Source organism: Pseudonaja textilis, chromosome 6 (assembly GCF_049901715.1).
Source record: "Pseudonaja textilis isolate UNSWEBS1 chromosome 6, rPseTex1.2, whole genome shotgun sequence".
NCBI classification, from domain to species: domain Eukaryota; kingdom Metazoa; phylum Chordata; class Lepidosauria; order Squamata; family Elapidae; genus Pseudonaja; species Pseudonaja textilis.
The window spans coordinates 58,812,164-58,835,954 of NC_141995.1; the positions used below are offsets into that span (position 1 = coordinate 58,812,164).

A 23,791-nucleotide genomic window follows, 5' to 3' on the forward strand; every position below is an offset into this window, starting at 1 on the left:
GAGGAGATGATCATTCAAAAAATTTCAAGTTGTGCAGAAATGGACAAATTAACCTTGGCATTAAAAAATAAAGACACTTCAATATACTACAACAGCTGGAACTGTTGGTACAAATGGACAGACCAAAGATAGACTTCACACTAAAAGGCAAAAGAGGGTAGGATAGAATCATAGTAGTGATATACAGATATATGTAAGGATTAAGTGTGTATATGGCATAAAATAAGGATAAAAAGGAAGTCTCACAAACTGTTGAAGATGAAAATGTTTTTAATTGTTTTCTATTTTTTTTCTTTCTATTTTCTTCTCCCTTTCTTCTTTTTCTCTCTTTCATTTATGTATGTGTTGTTGGTTTGTTTTAATTGTAAAATCAATAAAAAATATTTTTTAAAAAAGAAAAGTGCTGGATAGTGAGTGGTTAATGAGCATATTTTGCTTCTTCCTCTTGGCAGTGCTTAAACTGGACATTTATCAGGTGCCAACAAAAAATTGCAAAGTTTTTATTTTTGTGGGACAAAGAAGCTCTGAAGCTTTTGTAAATATATGGCTTTGAATAACCTTTGAATATTACCTTGGTACTTGATTGCAGAGTCTGTGGGTGATTTCTTGTTAGGCCAGTGCTTTTATCTCTTAAAATGATCTCTTTTCACATCAATGGATTACAATGAAAGGGATGAATATATAGGGTACATTTAAAATGAGTCCAATTCTCCAGAACTGCTAGAAAATAGTCACGAGAACTATATCAAGTAATGTTATGGTCTATCTCCTGAGACAGCTGTAGTACAGTAATTGTTATTATCTAATCAAAGCAAAAATGTCCTTCCTATTTATGGTAGCAAATAATTGCTAATGGTAAAGACTTTATAATGACTATTGAACAACTGGTGGTAATCTCTTTCTCTTACATTGTATCGGAGTTTGGGGAACCTAATAATAAGTGCACATATAAATAACATCATATCATCAGACCATTAACAACGCAGCTTTTGCCTAATTTTTTCCCCAAAGTTTGAATCTAAAACAAAGTTTCAGTCTAGGGTAAAAACACCCTGATTAGAGTCAAATAAAAATTGCTTGTTGTAAGAATTTCCTTAGAACTCTCTGGTAAATTAGTCTCATAGATCTCCACACTAGGTATTGATTTTATAAATTATATGGAAACAGCACCTGAGTATTTCTTTACTTTACTCTTCCTCTGCTAGTTCAGGGTAATGAATATGATTTCCGCCCCACATTCAAATTATTCTTGCAGTGATGCTATGAACTTGATCAGGGGTCTCCAAACTTGGCTGGCTGGAGAATTCTAGGAATTGAAGTCCACAAGCCTTAAAGTTGCCAAATTTGAGGACCTTTGAACAAGATGAATCTGAAAGATAGTGACTGGCTTGAAGTCAGTCAGCAGGTTTTGTGTCTTCCTGGTCTTAGTCCAATGGATTTAATCCCCACACATATTAAGCAAGACACTTTTTACTATTTACTTTCAGAATGCCAACTACTCAGCTAGCAGGCTGTCTTTCAGAAAACATGAAGCTGTAAGCACTTAACAGGGACCATATCACACCTCCCACCTCCGCATCCCTCCCACTGCCCAGTTTTCTATTTCTATTTGCTTTTGAAGTTGACACTCAATGTAGCATGGCTCCTAGAGACCGCTAAGCATCCCTTTTTTATTTTCATTTTTTTCTTCGAAAACCTCTATTGGTGTCCTTGGATATGCTTCATGTCTGTGAGTTATGGTCTCAGTTGGCAGCTGGGTTGATTTATCCCATTCAGCATTGGTTTAACACAATATACACTGAATTCCATTAGCCAGTGTACGTGCTGAAGCTTTGCAGAAGAGGAGGGCAGGCTGATTGATCATAGATGAGAAACCTTCATCTTGCTTCATGCTTCTGACCTCTCCCCTCTGCCCACAGAGGCTAAGGCACCATAACTTCATGGCTATAACTTTTCCTGTTTTAATCAATTGAACAGTGACTGTGAGCATTCATATATTCAGATGTCAGGTAAACCAGACTATGAGCCAACTGTGGGAAATTGGTTAGATCCTGTTTCTTATTGTTCAGCTGAACAGCATCTAACCAATACCTCTTGCAATATTCTTTGCATTTTGAAGTTGATAGTGATGAGGACAAGTGCTGGCCGGCCTAAGTTTTTTTCTAATGATTCGGAGAGCAAAAACTGTGGTGGTAAACAAATTCCTTCCCTCCCCTTCCGGTTAATAATTCTCTCTTGCTGACACTCAGCTATATGAGTTCATAGTAGAAATATTGACTCACTCCTGAAGTCTACAACAAAACATTCTGGGGTATTTATTGTCTCTGTAATTGTGGATTCTCTCTGCAGTGCTTTTTGTCAGCAGCTTCTGAGCAAGGAAGGCAGTTGCGAAGCAGTAGTAGAAAAGATTTTAGAGTAAGCAAGTGTTTGACATTCTCCTTTTATATGAAAATCTCAGTGCCAATTTTCCAGGACCCATAATCTTGCTCATGCAATATAAGAGTCACATCAGTTTTGTGTTCCTTAGTTGTTGCTGATAGAGGAAAGAATACCTGGGAAGGGAAGAGGAACTGAGAACAAAAGAAGATCAGCAATTAAAAAGTTTTGATCATTCCAACAATTGGAGGTGATAAAATGTGTAAAAAGCCTCAATATCTTTTTTTTCCCCTATCACAGCAACATAAAAGCAATTTTATTAAAAAGAGAGAGTAAAATTGCTTTGCATGGCATAGTTCATTGAGTTGGCTTTTAATGTTTAGATTCTTTTTGCTGCCTGAAGAACCCTTTCCATTCACATTCACTTCCTTTGTCTTTATTCATCTCCAGGAACCAGCTCTTTTTAAATCTCTTCCGAGAGAATTTTTAGCAAGCCAACTTCGGAGTTCTTTCAGTACTAAACAGTTTTAACGACAATGGATTCTGCAGAAGGCTTTGTCTTTATCTTGTAGGTCTGTCTTTTATTCCTCCTTTCTTTGTGTGGATAGTATTCCTTGTCTGGAAAAAAAGAGAGAGGAAAAAAAAAAGTCTATAGGAACATTATTCTTACATGGTTAAAAGATTGCGATATTTTAGATGATTTCTGGATATCCTGCAATCAAGCATGACGTGTTCTCAGCCTTTGAGAATGAGGCACGATTGAACGGAAGAAAAAAATTGTATTATTATGTACTGTTTATTATTCATTGTTTGGCCATTTTAACTTTTGCAGACAATTTTAAATTGCTGTCTTTGGAGCATAATAGATCATTCATTCATTCATTCATTCATTCATTCATTCATTCATTCATTCCATGAGTAGGTGGAACTGACAGAAAATGACTGGCTTGAAGTCATTCGTTGAGTTTTATGACTGACAATGGACTGAATTTGGGCCTGGTCCAATAACTAATAAGTGCATCATAGAATACTTAAAGGATCCTGCTTATAGCCCAGTTGAGAACTACTTCAGGACTTAGCTTATTCTGGGGCCTTAAAGAAGAGTAAAAATTATTTACTTTCCATTCCTCCTACTCTTGCTACAGGAACTTGGGAGAAAAAAAAAATCTGACATTTCAGTGTATCTACTTGAACAATATTGATGTCTTGTATTTAAAATTACTTCAAAGTAGGTTATTCATGACAAAATAATCACAAGAGATAATAATGTGTTCATGTGTACTGATCAGAGGTGGTATTTAGCTACCAGTAGTGGAAATTTTGAGTAGTTCAGAGAACCGGCAAATACTACCTCTGACTGGCCCTCTCCCCATCTATTCTCTTCCTCCAGAGACCCATCTGATTGGCTGGGTCTTCTTTTGTTGCCCTGCATAGGAGAACAGAGCTGGAAAGCAGGTTAGTGGGGTGGGGAGGAAATGGAGATTTTGCATTATCCTTCCCCTGCCAAGCCCACCAAACCACACCCACTAATTCACACCACGCCCACCAAGCCACGCCCACAGAACCAGTAGTAAAAAATTTTGAATACCACCACTGGTACTGGTACTTCTGTAACTGGGGAAATCAGGCTAAGTGTGGATAAGTCAACATTATCTTTCATGGTGTGATTAAATTCTCGATGAACCAACACAAAAGTTTCCTTTTATTCAAACCTGACATTTTGTTCAATTTCAAGTTTATTTTCCAGTGGTGGGCATCTTAAATTTACCTTCTGCTAATCTCACAGCCCTAAGTAATGCCAAATTCAAATTCAATGGCTGATCATTAAATAATAGCAACAAAATCTTCAAATTCAATTGTGAAATCAATTGAATAGTCATGTTAAGTTTCACTTTGACTTAATTCATCTATAAAAGCTAAAGCAAGCAAGAAAAAGCATACAATCAGGGCTTTTCAAATTCCTTCAAAGCTCTTTAGCAACATAAATTATACAAGATGCTTATATATCGTTTCCCCTATGTTGCACAGTAATTAGTGTATTCTTTTCTCTGTGTGTATTTTCATTTTGAATGGCAGTAGAATGGCAGTATTCTGAGTAGTTTTTAAACTGTCTCTCCCATAAGGATTTGTTGAGGAATTGTTTAATGTAATGCAATCTTTTTCTCTGCAGTTCGTGGCCTGACCTGATCAGTTTTCAATCTTACTTTTGCCAGCTTCTCCCTCCGTATCTCATTCTGTTCAATTCTCAGAAAGATAGCTTGTTGATGGACAAATAGATGAGTAAGTCTGAGCAGCTTAATGTATTTTTTAAAAATCTTTCTATGAGATTCAAAAGATGAAAGCACACAGAGAAAACCACACACACACAGATGCACACAGAGCAAAAACAGGTTCCATATTCCCTTTATTTTGTTGTAATCTTATTAATAACTTATGTGGTCCTTGTCATACAAAGATTAATTAAGAAAATGGTGCTCCCTGAAGTATCTCCCAGCTTTTTCTATACTGTATACTGTGCAATTCTAGGAGTTAATGCCACTGAATTCAATCATTCTTACTTCTAAAAGAATTATTTATTGGCCAAGTATAATTAGAATTTGTCCCCCGTGCAAAAGCTCTCAGTGCACATACAAAAATAGTGATAGATCATTATCACAGTCATTGTGAAAATACATTCATCATAAAACATTAGATATAACACTTAGTGATAGTCATGGATACTAGATAAGCAATCAGCATAAATCATACTAAAGGTACTAAGGTAGCACTATAAATCGTAAGATGCAAGCAACTAAGTTACAGTCATAAGAAGATAAGGAGAAATAGGTAATAGGGAACATGAGAATAATGATGGTAATACTGCCTTTCTAGATAGTTTGACAGTGTTGTGGGAATTAGTTGTTTAGCAGAATGATGCCATGCAGGGAAAAACTGTCCTTGTGTCTAGTTGTTCTAACATGCAGTGTCCTATAGCATTGTTTTGAAGGTAGAAGTTGAAACAGTTTATGTCCAGGATTTGAGGGTTCTATAAATATTTTCACAGCCTCTTTTTGTATACAGGTCCTCAATGGAAGGTAGATTGGTAGTAATTGTTTTTTCTGCAGTCCTAATTATCCTCTGAAGTCTGTGTCTGTCTTGTTGGGTTGCAGAACTAAACCAGACAGTTATAGAGGTGTAGATGACAGACTCAATAATTCCTCTGTAGAACTGTATCAGCAGCTCCTTGGGCAGTTTGAGCTTTCTGAGTTGGTGCAGGAAGAACATTCTTCGTTGTGCTTTAAGAAAATGCCTAATATCAAACTGACTAATTCTTTCCAATTGAAAAGATAAACAATGTTTCCTGAAAATTGTGGGAGTTGAAATCCAACACCTCAAGGAGATCTTACACTGGGGATATGCACAGAAAAAGCGATAGTGAACATAATTCACAGCTTCTTGTTTGTGCTGCAAAAAAAAAAAAAAAACCTACAGATTTAATTGATTTCACATCTTCATATTAAATATAAAGTGGGCTGCATTTTGACTTCACAAACATATCTTCCTTCCTAGCTTCAAACGAAAAAGAGAAGTTTTTTTTTTAATGCTGTGTTGCTAAAACATTAATCTGATTAACACAATGGGTGGCTGAATGAATGAATGAAGTGCTGAAGTCAGCCATAAAAATGTGGAACATATGTCAAGAAAAAGCTGGACACATTTATGGGATAACTAAGATAAATCTAAGTCTAATGACATAACGTAAGTTACTGAAGGCAAGCCTTTATCTGCCAGATGGTTGCCATTACCGAACAGATCTGGACCCCAAATATTATTTTTCAATGAATTGGAAAATTGAGAATATTTCACATTGTTTGAATAAAGTGTTTGCCATTTACCACTCAAACTTGTTTTCAACAGTGATGATCTCATTCCAAGGTAACAGCCCATTGTATTGAAAATATCAGATCTTCCACAATGAACTATTGTTAGGTATGTTATGGTATGTTTCATTTGATTGTTTAGCAGCAACCATGACTGTGGAGTCTCATCTTTATGAGTTGAATTTGCACAATGTCTCACATGTAAAATGTATTGCTAATTACAATGCTGGATCACAGTGGCTCAGGGGCTAAGACGCTGAGCTTGTCGATCAAAAAGGTTGGCAGTTTGACGGTTCGAATCCCTAGTACCACGTAACGGACTGAGCTCCCGTTACTTGTCCCAGCTTCTGCCAACCTAGAAGTTTGAAAGCATGTAAAAATGCACGTAGAAAAATAGGGGCCACTTCGGTGGGAAGGTAACAGTGTTCCGTGAGTCTTCTAAGTTTAGTCATGCCGGCTACATGACCATGGAAACATCTTCAGACAGCGCTGGCTCTTTGGCTTTGTAATGGAGATGAGCATCGCCCTAGAGCTGGAAACAACGAGCATGTATGTGCGAGGGGAACGTATACCAGCTTGCCTCATCTGTTTGCCAGCCTGCAGTCAATGTGTTCCACTGTGATCTGTCTTTAGTGTGATTTTCTGATCTTTGAATGTGGACAATAAGATATTCTGGGATTCCCATTTTTCTTAAGCCCATTTTATAACTTGTCATAATTGACACTGTCAAAGGATTTTCATATTGATGCCTTTTAAGATTTTTTGATAAGCTTTATGTTTTCCGTGTTTGTTCCCAACATGTGTTTGCCAATGCTGTTGTATTACTGCTTTTTATCCTTGTTAATCTAACAGCTCTCTTAAGTTCTTTGTTAAGCTCTTTCCTGTCCTTCTTTCCTTTGGCTTGTCTTCTTTTTCTGGCAGCTTTCGCTATTTGTCCTAGTATCCATTGTCCTTTCTTCTGTATCTTGTTTTTTGCAATATATTTTCACTTTCTACTTAACAAATTTTATTTCATTCCACATCCTTTTTTCTTTATTTAAGAATTCAATACTTCTCAGCAATTCTTGTTGTTTTCTTGAAAATGATGGGTAAATGGTAAATATCATATTGTAGAAATTGGTTAGCTTTATTTTCCCACTTTGGCTTAATTTTGAAGGTACATGGTGGGTTTGTGACCATTCTTTTGCAATTGTAACTGAGCTTTTGCATCTTATTATACCAACAATATAGCCAATTATAGTCATAATTCTGGTTGTTTGAGGACTCCCTGGGTATTAGAGAACCTGGTAGGACAATCGTACTTAGCGGACTTTGACAGCATTTTTTTTTCATTCCATTACTATGCATTTGGATCATTGCAATCTGCTATTCACGGCGTTGCCTCTGAAGACTACTTGGAAACTTCATTTGGTCCACAATGCAGCAGCCTGATGATTAGCTAGGAATATATCTGATCTGGGCCTTATGCTGGTTTCCAATTTGTTTCCAGATGCAATTCAATGTGTTGATCATCAATTATTAAGTCCTGGGCGGTTTGGCATCAAGATTTCCTCTTTCAACTGAAATCAACCCATTTAATTTGTATGCCCCATGAGAAACTTATGGTGATTTTCCAATTCTACAAGGTTTTTTCAATATTACCACCTACACTGTGGGGAAGCTTTTATGTAGAAGTTATATTGGCTCCAGCTATAGTAATGTTTAGAATGGAATGTTCCTACTACAGCAATATTTTAAAGTCAGAATTATAGTGTATACCTTTAGAATGCCAGGACAATAAGTGAAGTGCAAAGATGATCAATGATGGTAAAAACTTTATTGGTAGCAATTGAATTTTAAAGATGCATTTAAGTTATGTTGAATGCTGCCTTTGTACCTAAGGTATCATTTCTTCTATTTTCTTTCTTGAGAATTGTATGGCATGTGAGGCAAGCAAAATGAAAAAAACAATTATGTCGATATTTGCTATTCAAAGCAATCAACAAAACTCCTCACAAAAGAAACAAAAAAGATTCTTCAATGGCATTAAATCAGCATAACGTAGGAATTATTTATTTCCTGAGTTCATTGGTTGAATCCTGACAGTGAGCTCATATGCACTGAACAAGAATAATTAGATAATACTCATACCATCCTTTAAGTGTTCAAAAAAAAGAAAAGAATAAAGGAATGGAAAGGACGCTTCTATATATGTACTTTAGTCATGTATGATTTCCTTGTGTTGAATAGGAAGATCTTAATGATAGCATCCTCATTCACATCAATGAATTTACAATCTTCTGGATAATATGAAATCCTAACTGCACAGAGCTTCTAGTTGATAGAGGTCTCACCTTGGTCTCACTAGCAACAGGGGTAAGCCGAAAATGGTAAAAACATGTCACTATTTCCTTTTCCTTAATTACTGAAGAGGGCTTTAGCTTGGCATATGTGACGACAATTTTGAAAATATTTTGACAGCAACTTGACTTATGCTATAATAAAGGTCTGCCACATTTCTTCTGTAATGCAGAAGTAAAATGGAATCCTCAAACTCATGCTATTTCAACCCAAGCGATCTGTTTTCAGATATACTCCTTCTATATATGATACTATCTTAGAGAAATAATTATAACAACACAGTAAATATACTAAAATGCCTTGGAATTACAGTGGGAAGAAGAATGGCCTTGAGGGACAGGAGGAAGTGCCACTACTAAGGTAACGGTCAGATAAAAGAGGATTGAATCCAAGGCAGGGATATAACCAATGAAAATTTGTCAGACAAACCTTCTCTAATTCTCACAAAGATATAGGGAGGGGAGATGCACTTTCAGACTTGCAAGTTTGTTTTACTCTCTCTTTACAATAAAAGTAGTACTGGCATACAATACTTTGATTTCCTAATCTGTTCCACCTTGAACAGTTGACAAGAAGTGGAAGGAACAAAACAATGGATGATGCCAACCTTATCTAGTGAAGCAAGTGAGTATGTCTATTGGTCTCTTCTCTCATGTCAGTCATGGAGTCCAAAACTTGTGACACTGCAGAAAAGTTTTCAGAGATTGTCAGATAACACATATAAATGAATGTGTTATTCTTAGATATATCTCTTTATATCTAGAAACCAACGTAGCTTTCTTTCATGGATTGTATACTAATATGGAGTCTGGATTATTGGGCTTTTAGAAAATAGTACACAACATCCTTTTCTTGCATTGGGGATAGAGCAAGTTGTTTACATATTGTTGTTTAAATAATATTCTTAATTAAAGTATACCAAAAAATTGGCCCAGGAGTCATAAATGGAGGTAATACTAATATTACCTTCTTCACCTCATTACATTGACCTGTCCCATGTAGTCAGGCAGAGGTAGATCAGGTAGACCCTGTCAGTTAAAGTATTTTGACTGTTGGGGCCCAAGAAGAGTGATTTCTTTGTTGTTGGCCCCACCATTTGCAACATTTTCCTCCCTGAAGTGAGCCGGACCTGTTGTTCTCTCCTAGGCTTCCCCCAAAAGCACTAAGCAGACTCTTTGTCCCGACCAAACACGTTTTATTAAACGGATATGAATTTCTTGCATTCACATTCAGCCAATGGCCTGGCAAACAGTCTTTCAAGGGTATAATTAGGAGCTCAAACCTCATCTATCTTGGAAAGCTGCCCAATATTTCCAAACGCAGTGCTGACAAGGAAGGGCTTAGCACAGAGTCTCTAGGATGCACAGACAAATCTTCACCATGATGGAACGAATTGTTTCCTGCAAAAGCCCCCTCCCCTTTGCTCCTCTTTGAATCCTTATGGGAGGGGGCATCGATCATCTACATGTGGCCTTATGCCCACGTCGACCATGAGTTCGTAATTGTTCTTTCCTTTAGGCAGCTCTGCCCATGTGCAGGCTGGGAACCAATTCCAGCTGCTCCCCCGCTACACTGATGTCCAAGCCCGAAGGCAGCTGATGAGTGTCAGCCTGCCCTGGCTCCATCTTTGCCTCTGACGCAGATCCCTCATCCGAGTCTTCCCCAGACTCCAGGACTGGCCCAGGCTCCTCCCCAACCTCCTCGCTACTGTCAGACTCTGCTGCCAGCTCCGCCAGCCACCAGCGGGCCACACATGTCACTCAGCTGGCCTTTCAGAAATGCTTGAAGACTTGGCTCTACCAACTCACTTGGGGCTCTCTAGAGGGACAGGAGGCCATTGAGTTAAATCCCTCCTCTGAATCTCCTTCCCTGCCTTTTTAATTATAAATTTTAATTATTTGATTCTAGCCTATTGGTACACTGCCCAGATATATAGCTCTATGAGAGAGATGTGCAATCTCTAAATGCGAAAATAAATAAATAGAAATAAACAAACAAACAAATGAACAAATAAACAGTGATCCCTCAAGTTTCCTGAGACAAAAGTTTTTTCCATTTCGGTCTCAAGGGGTCTACAAGATTCATTTTAAGCACATCTTCATATTCCTGAATTCCTCTCCCAAAATAAGCCCTGCCACATGCAATTTGAATTTGGTCCTAACTTCACTAGTTGACCTAAAATGGCCTAAGTGTGCCCCTCCTTTCAGCTATGATTCATGTTTGAAATTCCAGGCTTTATTATCAATAATTTTGAATTGTTAAGAACCATATTACATGGGAAGATAAAAATGAAATTATGGCCATAATAAAATTAGATGCACAACAGCATGATATAGTACCTTGTGGTGGCTGTTTATTAAGATTCTCTAGCATTTGTGTCACTCGTGTATATTTTGAAATTAGCCCTCCTGAGGTAAATGCATAAATATTAAACACCTGCATAAAACTAGGTCATTCAGAATGCTAGTAGAAGGACGGGAAAGGTAGATTTAGGAAAGCAAAGGACTTAGTCTTTTACTGAAGATATTTTTTCATGCTGCCTCATGTACTCTCTGAATTGGCAGGGTTAGTTAGTTGGCAAATATATTTAATAAACGTTTTGTGCAGTTTGCTTGAAACTGATAATTTTGGAAACAAGTTTGGTGATGTTCTGTAATATCTAAAATAATAGTTAGGACTGCAGAAAAATCAATTGCAACCAGCTTGCCTTCCATTGAGAACCTATATATAGGTAATCCTCGACTTACAGCAGTTCATTTAGTGACCATTCAAAATTATAACAGCATTGAAAAAAGGGACTTATGACTGTTTTTCACACTTACAACCGTTGCGGCATCCCCACAGTCACGTGATCAAAATTCAGATGCTTCGCAACTCACTCATAGGTATGATGGTGGCAGTGATGGTCATGTGATCAGCTTTTGGGACCTTCCAATGGGGAAGCCAGATTCACTTAACAACCATGTTATTATCTTAAGAAATGCAATGATTCACTTAACAACCATAGCAAGAAAAGTTGTAAAAATGGGGCAAACTCACTTAACAAATGTCTCGCTTAGCAACATAGATTTTGGGCTCAATTGTGGTCATAACTTGAGGACTACCCATACTGCACGAACCAGAAAGAGGATGAGAAAATATCTATGGATCCCCCCCATTCTGGACATAAACTGTTTAAACTTCTTCCTTCAGGATGCTGCTATAGAGCAATGCATGCCAAAACAACTAGACACAAAGACAGTTTGTTTCCCCATGCCATCACTCTGCTATACACTAACTCTCACAGCGCTATCTTATGCCTAAAGATATTTAATCATGTAGTATGGTGTAATGCAAGCATTCTTGCCATCTTCTCATCTTTCCTATCTTCTCACCTCCTCATCTTTCTCACATCTTCTCTTTCCTACGACCTTCTCCTATTGGTCTATTATGATTTATCAATTGTTGTTTGTATCTTATGATTTATGATTGTATCTTATGATCTATGACCTATGACTTACTGTATCACTTTGTTGTTGTTTTTAAGTACACTGAGAACTTATGAACAGGAGAAAAATTCCTTGTGTGTACAATCACACTAGCCCAATAAAGAACTCTGTTCTGTTCTGTTCTATTTTGTTCTTCTCTACTCTACTCTACTCTACTCTACTCTACTCTACTCTACTCTACCCTACCCTACCCTACCCTACCCTACTCTACTCTACTCTACTCTACTCTACTCTACTCTGTTGCATCCATATCAAGAAGGATCCCCACAACTTATATCATTTGATTGGCTCTACGTGGATGCACCCAACTCCCTAAAGTTGATCTTTTTTTTTGTTTGCACATCCTGTTTGTGAGCTAGAAAGTGAGTTTGTAGAAAGCTCCCCCACCCCAGTTTTTCCTTCCAAGGCTCCTTAACCACCAGCTCTCTGATATAATCTTCCTCATCCAAAAATTTGCCTACAAACTTTGTTTTTTATTTATATTCTTCTTTATGTAAACATATATAGAATTCTAGTCAATTTCATACTTGGGCCAACTTTCTTCATTTGAAAAGGGGATTACCTTCAAATGCATGGTATGAAAGGATGACAATAGCAATGAGGAGGGGAAACGCTCTTCTAAGTTTGTCTAGGCAGGCAGAAAGCACAAATTTAACGTTACGTTTAAGGAACTGGGCTAGAAACCAAGAGATTGTAAACTCTGGAAATGAAGTCAGCTGGGTGACCTTGGCCCAATCACTCCCTCTCAGCATCAGGAATAAGGCGATGGAAAATTACTTCCAAATATTTTGCCAAAAAAACTGCAGGGACTTTTCCAGGCATTTGCCAGGTCAACAATGGCTCAAAAACATAAAACAAAATTGGTTATAAACAATGACATAAGACAGTTTTTAATTACATAAAATTATCCAGATCTGGAAATTGAAATTAAAAGATTATGGAATAAACTGGTTTTGGTGATCCTAGGGGTTATTGGCAAACTAGGTGTCATACCCAAAATATCTCGTATGGCTCTTAGAAAATCTGTGCACTGAGTAAAATTTCCATATGCCAATTACAAAAGACTACACCACACATGGACTACACCAGTACATTAGAACATTCTAGGTTCTTGGGAAGAACTTGATGCATATTAAGGGCAACACAATAGCTGGCACCTGTGATTTCACACTGTTGTTATACCATCTTGGGAAGAAGGACTTGATTGGCAGACAAAAATGCCAAATCCAGTCTAAGCATTTGGGAGACAGTGTGACCAATCATAATACCAACACAGCTGACAGCAAATGCCACCTCTGCAAACAGACAGCAAATGCCACCTCTATACACCTGAAGAAACAGTGGACCACTTAGCTGCTGCAAGAAGATCAACAGGATGACAAAGTAGCAGCAATGGAGTATTGGAGTATCTTCAGGAAATTCCTTTTCCCTGCGAGCAAGAACTGGTGGGACCACAAATCAACAAAGTATAAGAGAAAATGAAAAATGTAAATATAACAGCCCAAGTTAAACAGTGGTTGATAAGAAATATAAAAAACGTCTGGATAGTAGACATGGCAGTAATTGGACATACAGCAGAATAGAAGAGAAAGAATAGAAGAAAATCACAAAATGCAAAGATCTGTAATTAGAAGTAGAACAACTATGACTAGTATCAACTAAAGATGGTACTAGTAGTATATGGATGGGGTGTAATCCCAAAACACCTTGAGCACCATTTGAACATCATTGGCATTAATAAAATCACCATCCATCTCAGAGGTGGTGTTCAGCAGGTTCGGACCAGTTCTGGAGAACCGACAGCAGAAATTTTGAGCAGTTCGGAGGACCGGCAAATACCACCTCTGACTGGTCCCATCCCCATCTATTCTCTGCCTCCCAAGTCCTTGCTGATTGGCTGGGTCTTCTTTTGTTGGCCTGCACAGGAGAACGGAGCTGGAAAGCAGGTTAGTGGGGTATGGAGAGAATGGAGATTTTACAGTATCCTTCTCCTGTCATGCCCACCAAGCCACGCCCACAGAATTGGTAGTAAAAATTTTTTTGAATCCCATCACTGATCCATCTATTGCAGAAGACAGTTTTAATTGAAATAGCTTGCATTCTGCAACGATACCTTTAGCAGTATCAAACAACATCTGCTAACTAAGGTTCTTGGAAAAGACTTGATGGGTGAATAAAAATGCCAAATCTATCCTAACAATCTGGCTGACAATGCAAAGGAACCAATCATATATGCTTGTAGAAAGATTTTCTTTCCCGATACATGCATAGACTCTGCCTATTTTTCTTCAATTCTTTTATATTACTATTAATAAATGTTAATACCTGAAATAAAAAAGCCTAAATCACTTTACCCTATTATATGCTAGGGAGTATTCCTCTGTTTCCAAGGAGACATACCAAAGAGTTGTTTATTTATTTACTGGTATTATTTATAATTCTCTAATGTTGCTCGCTTCCACGGATAGGTTTACTATATTATATATAATAGGATATAAGAATTATTTCTTTCTTGGATTTTTAATATATGTCTCTATTTTTTACTTAAGTACAAAATGAATGACATGATCAGCCCTAAACATTTAGCTGCCTGGTGCTTAGATGGATATTTGGCTAATTTAGAATATACAATAAGGCTACATAACATTTGCTGCATTAAAAACACAAACCTAATATTTTGAGAGTTCTAAGGATAAATTGAATGATTTAGACCTTGCAAAGTCTTAAGGCACACACATCAATCCTTTAAAAATATGATTATTCACACTGGAAAAATGACTCCAAACTTTTTAATCCTTAGAATTTCAATGATGTGTTCTGGTTATTAGCCACATCTTTTGAAGGAAGAAGCAGGAAAAAAATCACCCCACCCTACTTTGTCCTATAATATTTTCTGCCTGGTATTGTGCCTTTAATGTTGATCATTGTTAACTGAATATTACAACTGTGATGTGGGAAAAGAGATGTGCTATCAATCTGGACAATAGTGTTTTGTGTATTTTCACTGATATTATTCTGGCATTTTGGCTCAAGAAACTAAACTAAAAAACACACTGAACAGTTAACATAAAGGCTTTAGTGACAGGTAGAAATAAGAATATATCTTAAGGGATTACAAAAGGCCAATAAACTTAGAACAGTTCTGATGCATCTCGACATTCATGTCCTTGCAGTTTTCTTTCATTCCACCAGTATAACAAGTGTAGAAAGCACCCAACCCTCTCCTAAAAGAATGAAATATTTTGAAAAAAATATTAAAAAGAATACTATATTTCCCTGGATGAGAAATGGAGAAACATGCTCTTGGAAAGCAGCCTTAATCCTAACCCTAACCTTTTCTTAATAGTCCACAGCAGATGTCAGCACTTTAGAGATAAGCAAATACCCTCACCCAAGATCCAACAAAGGTAGGATTAGCTCTCAACCACAATAGGAATTGCCCAATGTCTCTTTTGCATCAGCAGTCCAAACTTCAATCGAATGTAACTCAGTCAAAACTTAGGATTTGTACTTTGCCCATAGAGCCAGCTATGACCCCTACATGGCCCCGTGGGAGTCTGACAACAGCCAATAGAATACATGTTCTTGCACAGGATCAAGAAGTTCAAGTGTAAAGCCCAAGAGAAGGTATAAAAAAAACCCACTCTCAACTCCATGTGGTCATCTGCCCAGAACTATCCATGTGGTTCTGCTTCATCAATAAATGGACCCTCTTTCCAACCAGCCTCTAGCCTCCATTTTGACTCCAGTGTCTTTCTCCCGGCTTGGAACTGAACCAGATGGATATTTCTTTCCACACAAGAACACAGAGATTTCAACGTTAACACCATAGTGTGTTATTTTTCCAAAATGTACAGTATAACCGAAACAAAGAAGGGACCTGAAAACAACTGCTTTCTAATCCTGGCTAGTGATCTTAGAAGAGGCTATAATATCTTGGCTCAAAAATCCAGGCAATTATGACATGGCAGAAGGATTTTCTCCATTTCCTTGCTGCCATTTCATGCTGATCTAGATTTTGAAACCCAGACCTGGTAGCTGTGCTTTAGAATGTTCTAAATTATGTATTTCTTCTTTTCATTGTTGCAAGTTAAAAAGAAAAAAGGCAAATTAAGTTTAGGTCTCAATCTGACTAGTACCCTACAGCACACAAATACAATTCTCTGGCTGCTGGAAGATTATGCCATACTATACAGCAAAACATAAGGAAGGCAGCAGGATAGGAAAGTGAATCATGCTTAACATGGGTATATTCTTTGTAAAACAGAAAGGTCTTAGCTGTAAATATATTTCTAATTCTGTAAATAAGTCATATTATGAATAATTCATTAAGCTGCACATTAAGACTTCCTAATTTAGGCATATATTGATACTTTGTAGCATTTTATCATAAATAATCTTCACATTATACCTAAATTAAGACTTAAAGCATTTTTAATCTTTGTTTTGAAAGTGTATAGCATTTTGAATTATCTTTAATTTACATAATTCAGACAAACAGTTATAAGCTGCTATTTCCCGCCTATACTTCAGCTTGTTCTATACAGAGAATACTATAATGCAAAATGCCGTAGGTAATTTCAATGCTATGCTTCAGCCTCATGCATTGAATTGGACCTAATGAAAAGACAAGGGTAACGTAATAGGTGTTTCAGATCTCTGCACAGAACATTCGGTGATACATAGAGAAACAGTTTTTAGAAATATTGCTAAACAAAAAAACAAAACAAAAAAACAAAAAAAAACAAGAGCCAATTTGGTCTAGTAGTTAAGGCACAAGGCTAGAATTTGAGACCACAAGTTCTAATCCTACCAGGTGCATGAAAGGCAACTGGGTGACCTTGGGCCACTCACTGTCTCTCCACCAACTCACAACACAGAATTATTGTGAGGAAAATAGAAGAAGAAGGAGCATTGGATACGTTTCCCACCTTGAGTTGCTTATAAAAATAATAAAGGTTGGAGATAAACAAACAAACAATATTTTATCTCTGTTAACACACCTGCTTTTAGATCTCAGATGCTGATGGTTCTGAGGAACTACCTCAATTAAAAGTTGAAAAATTTCTCAAGAGTTGGATTTCACACTTGAATCTAGAGTATCAAGAATATAAATTTCTGTTCTGGGAAAATAATTGGAAGAATAGTTGGACAAAACTCCTGAAATCAGATCTGAGACCTTGCGTGGCTTCACTACTCCTGACTTACTTTATTATACTTTACTTTACTACTACTTTACTATCTGAGCTAATGGAGTCTCATAGAATCTGGGCATGTGCAGTTCATGGATTTTACCCAAGAAACCACAGTGAGAGGAGAGCTCCATCCAGTGGAAGATTTGTAGACTGTATACTAAGTAGTGGGTTGGTTTCTGTGTGTGTGTGTGTGTGTGTGTGTGTGTGTGTGTGTGTAAGTGAGATGAATGGAAAATGGGGCTGTGAGTTCCTATTATATCTTGTCTGTTGACATGACTCGTATACTTCCTAATGGGAATTATTAAAGACATTTGTAAGACCCCATTCACCATTTATTTACATTTTCATGAAAAATAGGGATTTGAGATGTTGTTGAAAACATCTTCGCTTGTAAACAGATTGATAAATTCTACTTTTTTTTGATACAAATAAGGGCAGTATAAATCCTAAACGGAGAAGAGAAGCTTACTAGTTTATACAAACAGGTCCAGTGAATAAAATGTACGTTGCTTATAAACTTCATGATCATTGCTGATTAAATCTATTACAGAGTTGTCACATCCATTCATACTTCGTCTAAGTTCACAAAACAACAACAACAACAATGTGCTAACATGCATTTTATGGTTGAATGAAATGACTTAGTTGACACCACACACAAAAATAATAGCTTGATTTCATAATATCCTAAACCACAAAGCAGCTGGTGCTGTTTTAGCTTATTTTTGTATTTTGTGCAACCCCCCACAATTATTAAGTTTCTTGTTCATCCTTTTCTCTGTTTCTACATAAAAATAATAATTTCTAAGACTTTCAAGGGAAATCTGTTTTCCTAAAACAAATTTGTTTTAAAATTATGGCAGAGAACCTTGATTTCTTGTGACAAAAACACTCCCTGAGGTAAAAGACATTAAAACATATTTCAAGCATATTTGGGGTTTGGTTGAGGTATATGGAAGTGTCCCTGTTCAGATAACCAGAGGTCTGTGATTTGGATTTGAATACTCTGATCCAACAAACTTGAAATTGTAGTATCTTTGAGATTCTGGATATCTTGCTCCACATAAATATCTTATACTACCTGAGTATTTTCTTTACATTGAGTTCCTATTATGTGGGATAACAGATTTAACCTTGCCTGCAAAGTCATGCTGGTTTGTCACCCAAATTGCCACCATCACTTTTTTCCGATTACTTCTGAAGATGGGCCCTCTTGCCTATCTGAAACTCCAGAATGATTTAGAACCCAATATTGTATTGTTTTAATCCAGGGGTGGGATCCAACCAGTGTTACTACTAGTTTGGTGATTACCTTTTGCTGCACGTACATGTAAAACAACCTTAAGCTGTGCAGCCCGGACAGCTGAAAAATGCTGCGCACGGGTGTGCAGCATTTGAAAAGCCACTTTTTCCTGCTTTTTCAACCTCAGCTGTGCTGGGCAAAGCAGCTGATGTTGAAAAAGCAGGAAATAAAGGACAGGTAAGAGCCCAGGCGGGTGGGTGGGTCAAACATTCGTAAACACAGAACCGGTTCGGTATCTGCTGCTCTTCAGAGCTACTGGTTCTAGAGAGCCAGGCAGAACCAGTAGCATCCTACCCTTGTTTTAATCACAAACTGTTCATTTCAGCTTTAGCTCGCCCTAAACTTAGAGGCTACAAAGAGTAAGTAGAAAGACCACGCTAACATGTGTCAGCTGAGATTTTATCTTTCTACCTTGATCCAAAGTGATTGAAGAGATCTAGTGAAACCAAGTTTAAGTCAGTAAGGGAGTTAGAAAATGTGAATTCTTGCCTCCGGTGGGATCATACCAGCTTCCAAGTGGATTACTGCTTTGGAAAACACAACATGAGACACGCAAAGGTACTTGCAGAAATCTACACTGAACAAGGTTTTAAATCATTGTAATTGCATACTTGTGTAGTGCACACCATTTGGGATTTGATTTATTTATTTTTAAAAACCTTAAAGGTAGCACTCTTTGGAATGAGATTGCCTTGGCACTCTTGTTGATTTTGGCAGAAGTGACTGTAGTGTGTTCCTGCCAAGTTCGAGAGGCTTGAAAAATTACAAGCTATTTAAAACTCCTTCACTTTTATTATTTCCAGTTTGACATGGGTGTTTGATCTTGGTCTTCCCAAGAAAATCATAATTTTGGTCTTAGACTGATTGAGTGAAAGCGTTTTCCTCCTTATAGAATTCTGCTAAGGATCAGAGATTTCCCCTAAGGCCCAGCTGTGTGAGAGAAAGAATTGCTTTATCACCAGTACACAGCTGCCCTGCCAAATGCCTGTCACTGGGTTTGAAAAAGTGGAATTCTGCATACAGACAGGAGTTATACAACTTGCCTCGTGGTGTAACTGGAACAATCTGGAACTGAACACACTTAAAACTGTAGAAATGGTGGTAGACTTTAGAAGAAACCCTCCGATACTACCACCTCTTACAATACTAGACAACACAGTATCATCAGTACAGACCTTCAAATTTCTAGGTTCTACTATATCACATGATCTAAAATAGACATCTAACATCAAAAACGTCATCAAAAAAAGCACAACAAAGAATGTTCTTTCTGTGCCAACTCAGAAAGCTCAAACTGCCCAAGGAGCTGCTGATCCAGTTCTACAGAGGAATTATTGAGTCTGTCATTTGCACCTCTATAACTGTCTGGTTTGGTTCTGCAACTCAACAGGACAGACACAGACTTCAGAGGATAATTAGGACTGCAGAAAAAACAATTACTACCAACCTGCCTTCAATTGAGGACCTGTGTAATGCACGAGTCAAAAAGAGGGCTGTGAAAATATTTACAGACCCCTCACATCCCAGACATAAACTGTTTCAAATCCTTCCCTCAAAATGACGCTATAGAACACCGCACACCAGAACAATTAGACACAAGGACAGTTTTCCCCCGAAAGCCATCACTCTGCTAAACAAATAATTCCCTCAACACTGTTCAACTATTTACAAAGTCTGCACTACTATTACCGTTAATCTTCTCATCACTCCTTGTCACCCATCCCCTCCCACTTGTGACTGTAGGACTGTAACTTTGTCTCTTGTATCCTTACAATTTATATTGACTGTTTCCTAGTATGATTTCATTGTTGATTGTACCCTGTGACTATCATTAAGTGTTGTACGTTATGATTCTTGATTCTTAACGAATGTATCTTTTCTTTATGTATACTGAGAGTTATTTACACCAAGACAAATTCCTTGTCGCACTTGCCCAATAAAGTATTCTATTCTATTCTATTCTATTCTATTCTATTCTATTCTATTCTATTCTATTCTATTCTATTCTATTCTTTCTTTTTAGTTACATTAGCTACTAGCTGAATTTGCCTAGATAGAAAACCATACAAAAGCTACAGCACAACCCTGTTTCACACTTAGATAAGAATGTGAGCCATAAAGATGACCAATTCTATTACATTGAATTTGGGAGATAGTAGATTACTACTACCTCCCAAATTATATCCCAGATTACTACTCCCAGCATCTTAATTAAGAACGTAACCTCTGATCAATAGGTGTTAAAGGGACAGCTTCCACCAAAGTCTATCCTTGGAATAGACTCAAAGGATGGTTTTTAAGACTATGAAGGCAACATGTTCAAGGTGGTATTGTCCATATACTGTATGTCCGTGATGGTGAACCGATGGCATGCGTGGCCAGAGATGGCACGCAGAACCCTCTTTGTGGGCACACGAGCCGTCACTCCAGCTCAGCTCTGCTGCGCATGCGCACAAACCTTCCACCAGCTAGCTGGTCTTCGGGTCTCTGCCGTGCATGGGGTGCAGGACACACTGCATTTTGGGGATGCACTTGCACATGTGCTTTGGGCACTCGGTGCTGAAAAAGTTAGCCATCACTGCTGTGTGTGTTTTTCTATCAAACATCGTAAGATGATACACTGATTATATCCAGGGGTGGGATTCTACCAGTTTGGACCAGTTTATAGAACCAGCTATTATGATTCTGTGCAGTTCAGAGAACCGGCAAATCAAACCACTAGATGCCCCCTTCCCTCCTGTCAGATTTCTTGCTTTCTAGCTAATCTAAATTGCTGTTGGAATGCTTTGCTTTCACCCAGGAGCCCCAGTCAGGGCTGGTATTCAGGGGGTTGGGGGTGGGGGAGAAGTGACCTGAGAGCAGAGCTGAACCTTCCTTAGGATTGAAGCTTCTATTTTTCAGCGCAGACTCAGGCAGAAGATTGCAGAAAGGCAGATCTCTGAGTGAATCTGTGATTCTGCAAGCAGCTCAATCTGCCTGCCTGCTTTGCCTCGTTTTGGGTAAAAGTTGCTTTTTTAAAATAAAAAAATTCACAAATATTTACACAAATATTCACAATATTTACATACAAGCTACATCCACCCAGTCACATGACCACCAAGCCACACCCACAAAATAGGCCATCCCCACAGAACTGATTGTCAAGAAATTTGAATCCCACCCTTATTATATCTCTGCCTTCCTGCCACTCTGCTGATATCCAGGTATGCATCCCATGCCTCTGGCCTTGCCCAATGCACAGGGCTAGAAGGGGACGTGGTGGGCTCAGGGGTCCTCAGCAGCTTTATTTTAAAAGGGGTTGCGGTCGGAAGGCAAGCTGCATCCATGAGAGCAAGCCCGCTACCACCAATGCTTCTTGCTGGCATGACTGTTGCGTGGACAGCCACCCTGCTGACAATTAGCTTCTAGTGTAGGAATGCATTCTAATTTTTTACTACCTGGATAAAATGTCCCAATTCGGAAACTTGCTTTTCTTTCTTAATTAAGTATTTATAAAGCTTTTTTTCTGGTGGCTTAACTGATATCAGGCATGTGGACCTATAATTTTTTAAAAAACTAATATGGATCCCTAGCAGATATTATCAAATTGGGGTTTCTAGGATGTACAAGTAGAGCCAGGTGGGCAGACGAGCCCATAATTGAATAAAGGTAAACATGAAGATTTGCAGAACTCTCAGTGTGATTATATAGAGCTGCAAGGATCTTGAACAAAGCAACCTATCTAAATCCCTAAACATTAAAAGGAGGGAATATCAAGGTTAAACAAGCAAGTTTGAGAAAAAAAAACTTAACAGTTGGCATTTTTTTAAAAAAAGGTTTTTTTAAATTATTGGGAGATATAAAACTTTATTGATCCATTGCAAATCAGATCTTATATCTGCCACTCTCTTCCCAGAGGTGGTATTCAGCAGGTTCTGACCAGTTCTGGAGAACCAGTAGTGGAAATTTTGAATAGTTCGGAGAACCAGCAAATCCCACCTCTGACTGGAGATTTTACAGTATCCTTCCCCAGCCACACACCCCAAGCCACACCCACAGAACTGGCAGTAAAAAAAATAATGAATCCCACCACTGACATGTACCCATACAATCAGAGCTACTGAAATAACTCTGAAGCGTTGTTTTAGTAGTATCAATAGAACAGTATCAACCGCTGTACCTGAAACCACAGAATAGTTTAACTTAGTTAACTATTAACTATGCCTCCTACAATATCTGCTATCTGAAAGGGTTGTTCTCCTTAATGACTGAGCAAGATCCGCCCTCCCGAATTGACCACATACAGATATGAGAGCAGTAATAGTGGGATGATTATAAAGAATTATAGTGAAGGATTGTTTGAGGTTAATTCATTGCAAGAGAAACAGGAACCACAGGCAAGTAAATTGTTTTAAACAGCTAATTTCTATATTTTTGATTTTCTTTCACATCATGCTCTTTCACTGTATCGTCCTTTAAAGCAACGTTTTGGTATTGTGGGCTTAACTAAAAACCAGTATTCAGCAACAAATTCAACTCACTGCAGTCTAGTGAAAAGCTAAAAACTACTTTTATATTATAGATTCTATGAAGCTGCACCAATAGCAATAAGAGGGCTAAAACAACATTCACAGTAGTACAGACAACGCAATGAAAAGTGCGTACTACTATATATCACCAAATGTAAAAGAATCTGCGTTATTTACCTGCATTCTTTGTGTCAGGTTCGTTGTAAATAGAAGCCAGGATAAACAAGGTGAAAATCACAAAAGCCAGCAAGATGAAAGCTACTTCAAGTTTTGTGAACGGCAGCTCCATGTATTGTCACCTGAACAAAATGCAAACACTTACTTGGTATACATGAAGTTGAGAAGAGCAGTTTACTTAACTTTTTGTAAGAGGATATTACATCCTGGACAAACAGGTTGAGTCAGTTAAGCAGGGGAAAAAATACAGTTGTTAAAAAAATAAAAGAGGATCGATGTATTCCATTCCATGAAAATTTTTGTCTCAGTTACGTAAGACTTTAAAGGATTAAAATTTGCTGTATGTTTGCATTTCTGATACAGGTAGATCTCAGTTATAATGCAGTGTAGTTCATTATAAAGTATAAAGTATTTTATTTTAGAGGGGATGAAAATGTTTTGGAAGTGTCACAATTTGAATGCCTTACAAATAAGTCGGATTATGATTCTCTCCTTTCATAAACAGGATGTTTTTACACTAGATAATGGTGATTGGAGATACCCT

At 37.7% G+C, this 23,791-nt stretch overlaps 1 long non-coding RNA gene across 1 annotated transcript; it reads right to left on the minus strand.

Moving 5' to 3' along the window:
- Positions 1-252: 252 nt before the first annotated feature.
- On the minus strand, positions 253-23,503 carry LOC113435855 (uncharacterized). The gene is made up of 2 exons (XR_003373992.2): positions 23,248-23,503; positions 253-2,994 (listed from the first exon to the last, which is right to left on the minus strand). It is a non-coding gene; the product is annotated as an uncharacterized LOC113435855 (long non-coding RNA).
- Between the last annotated feature and the right edge of the window lie 288 nt (positions 23,504-23,791).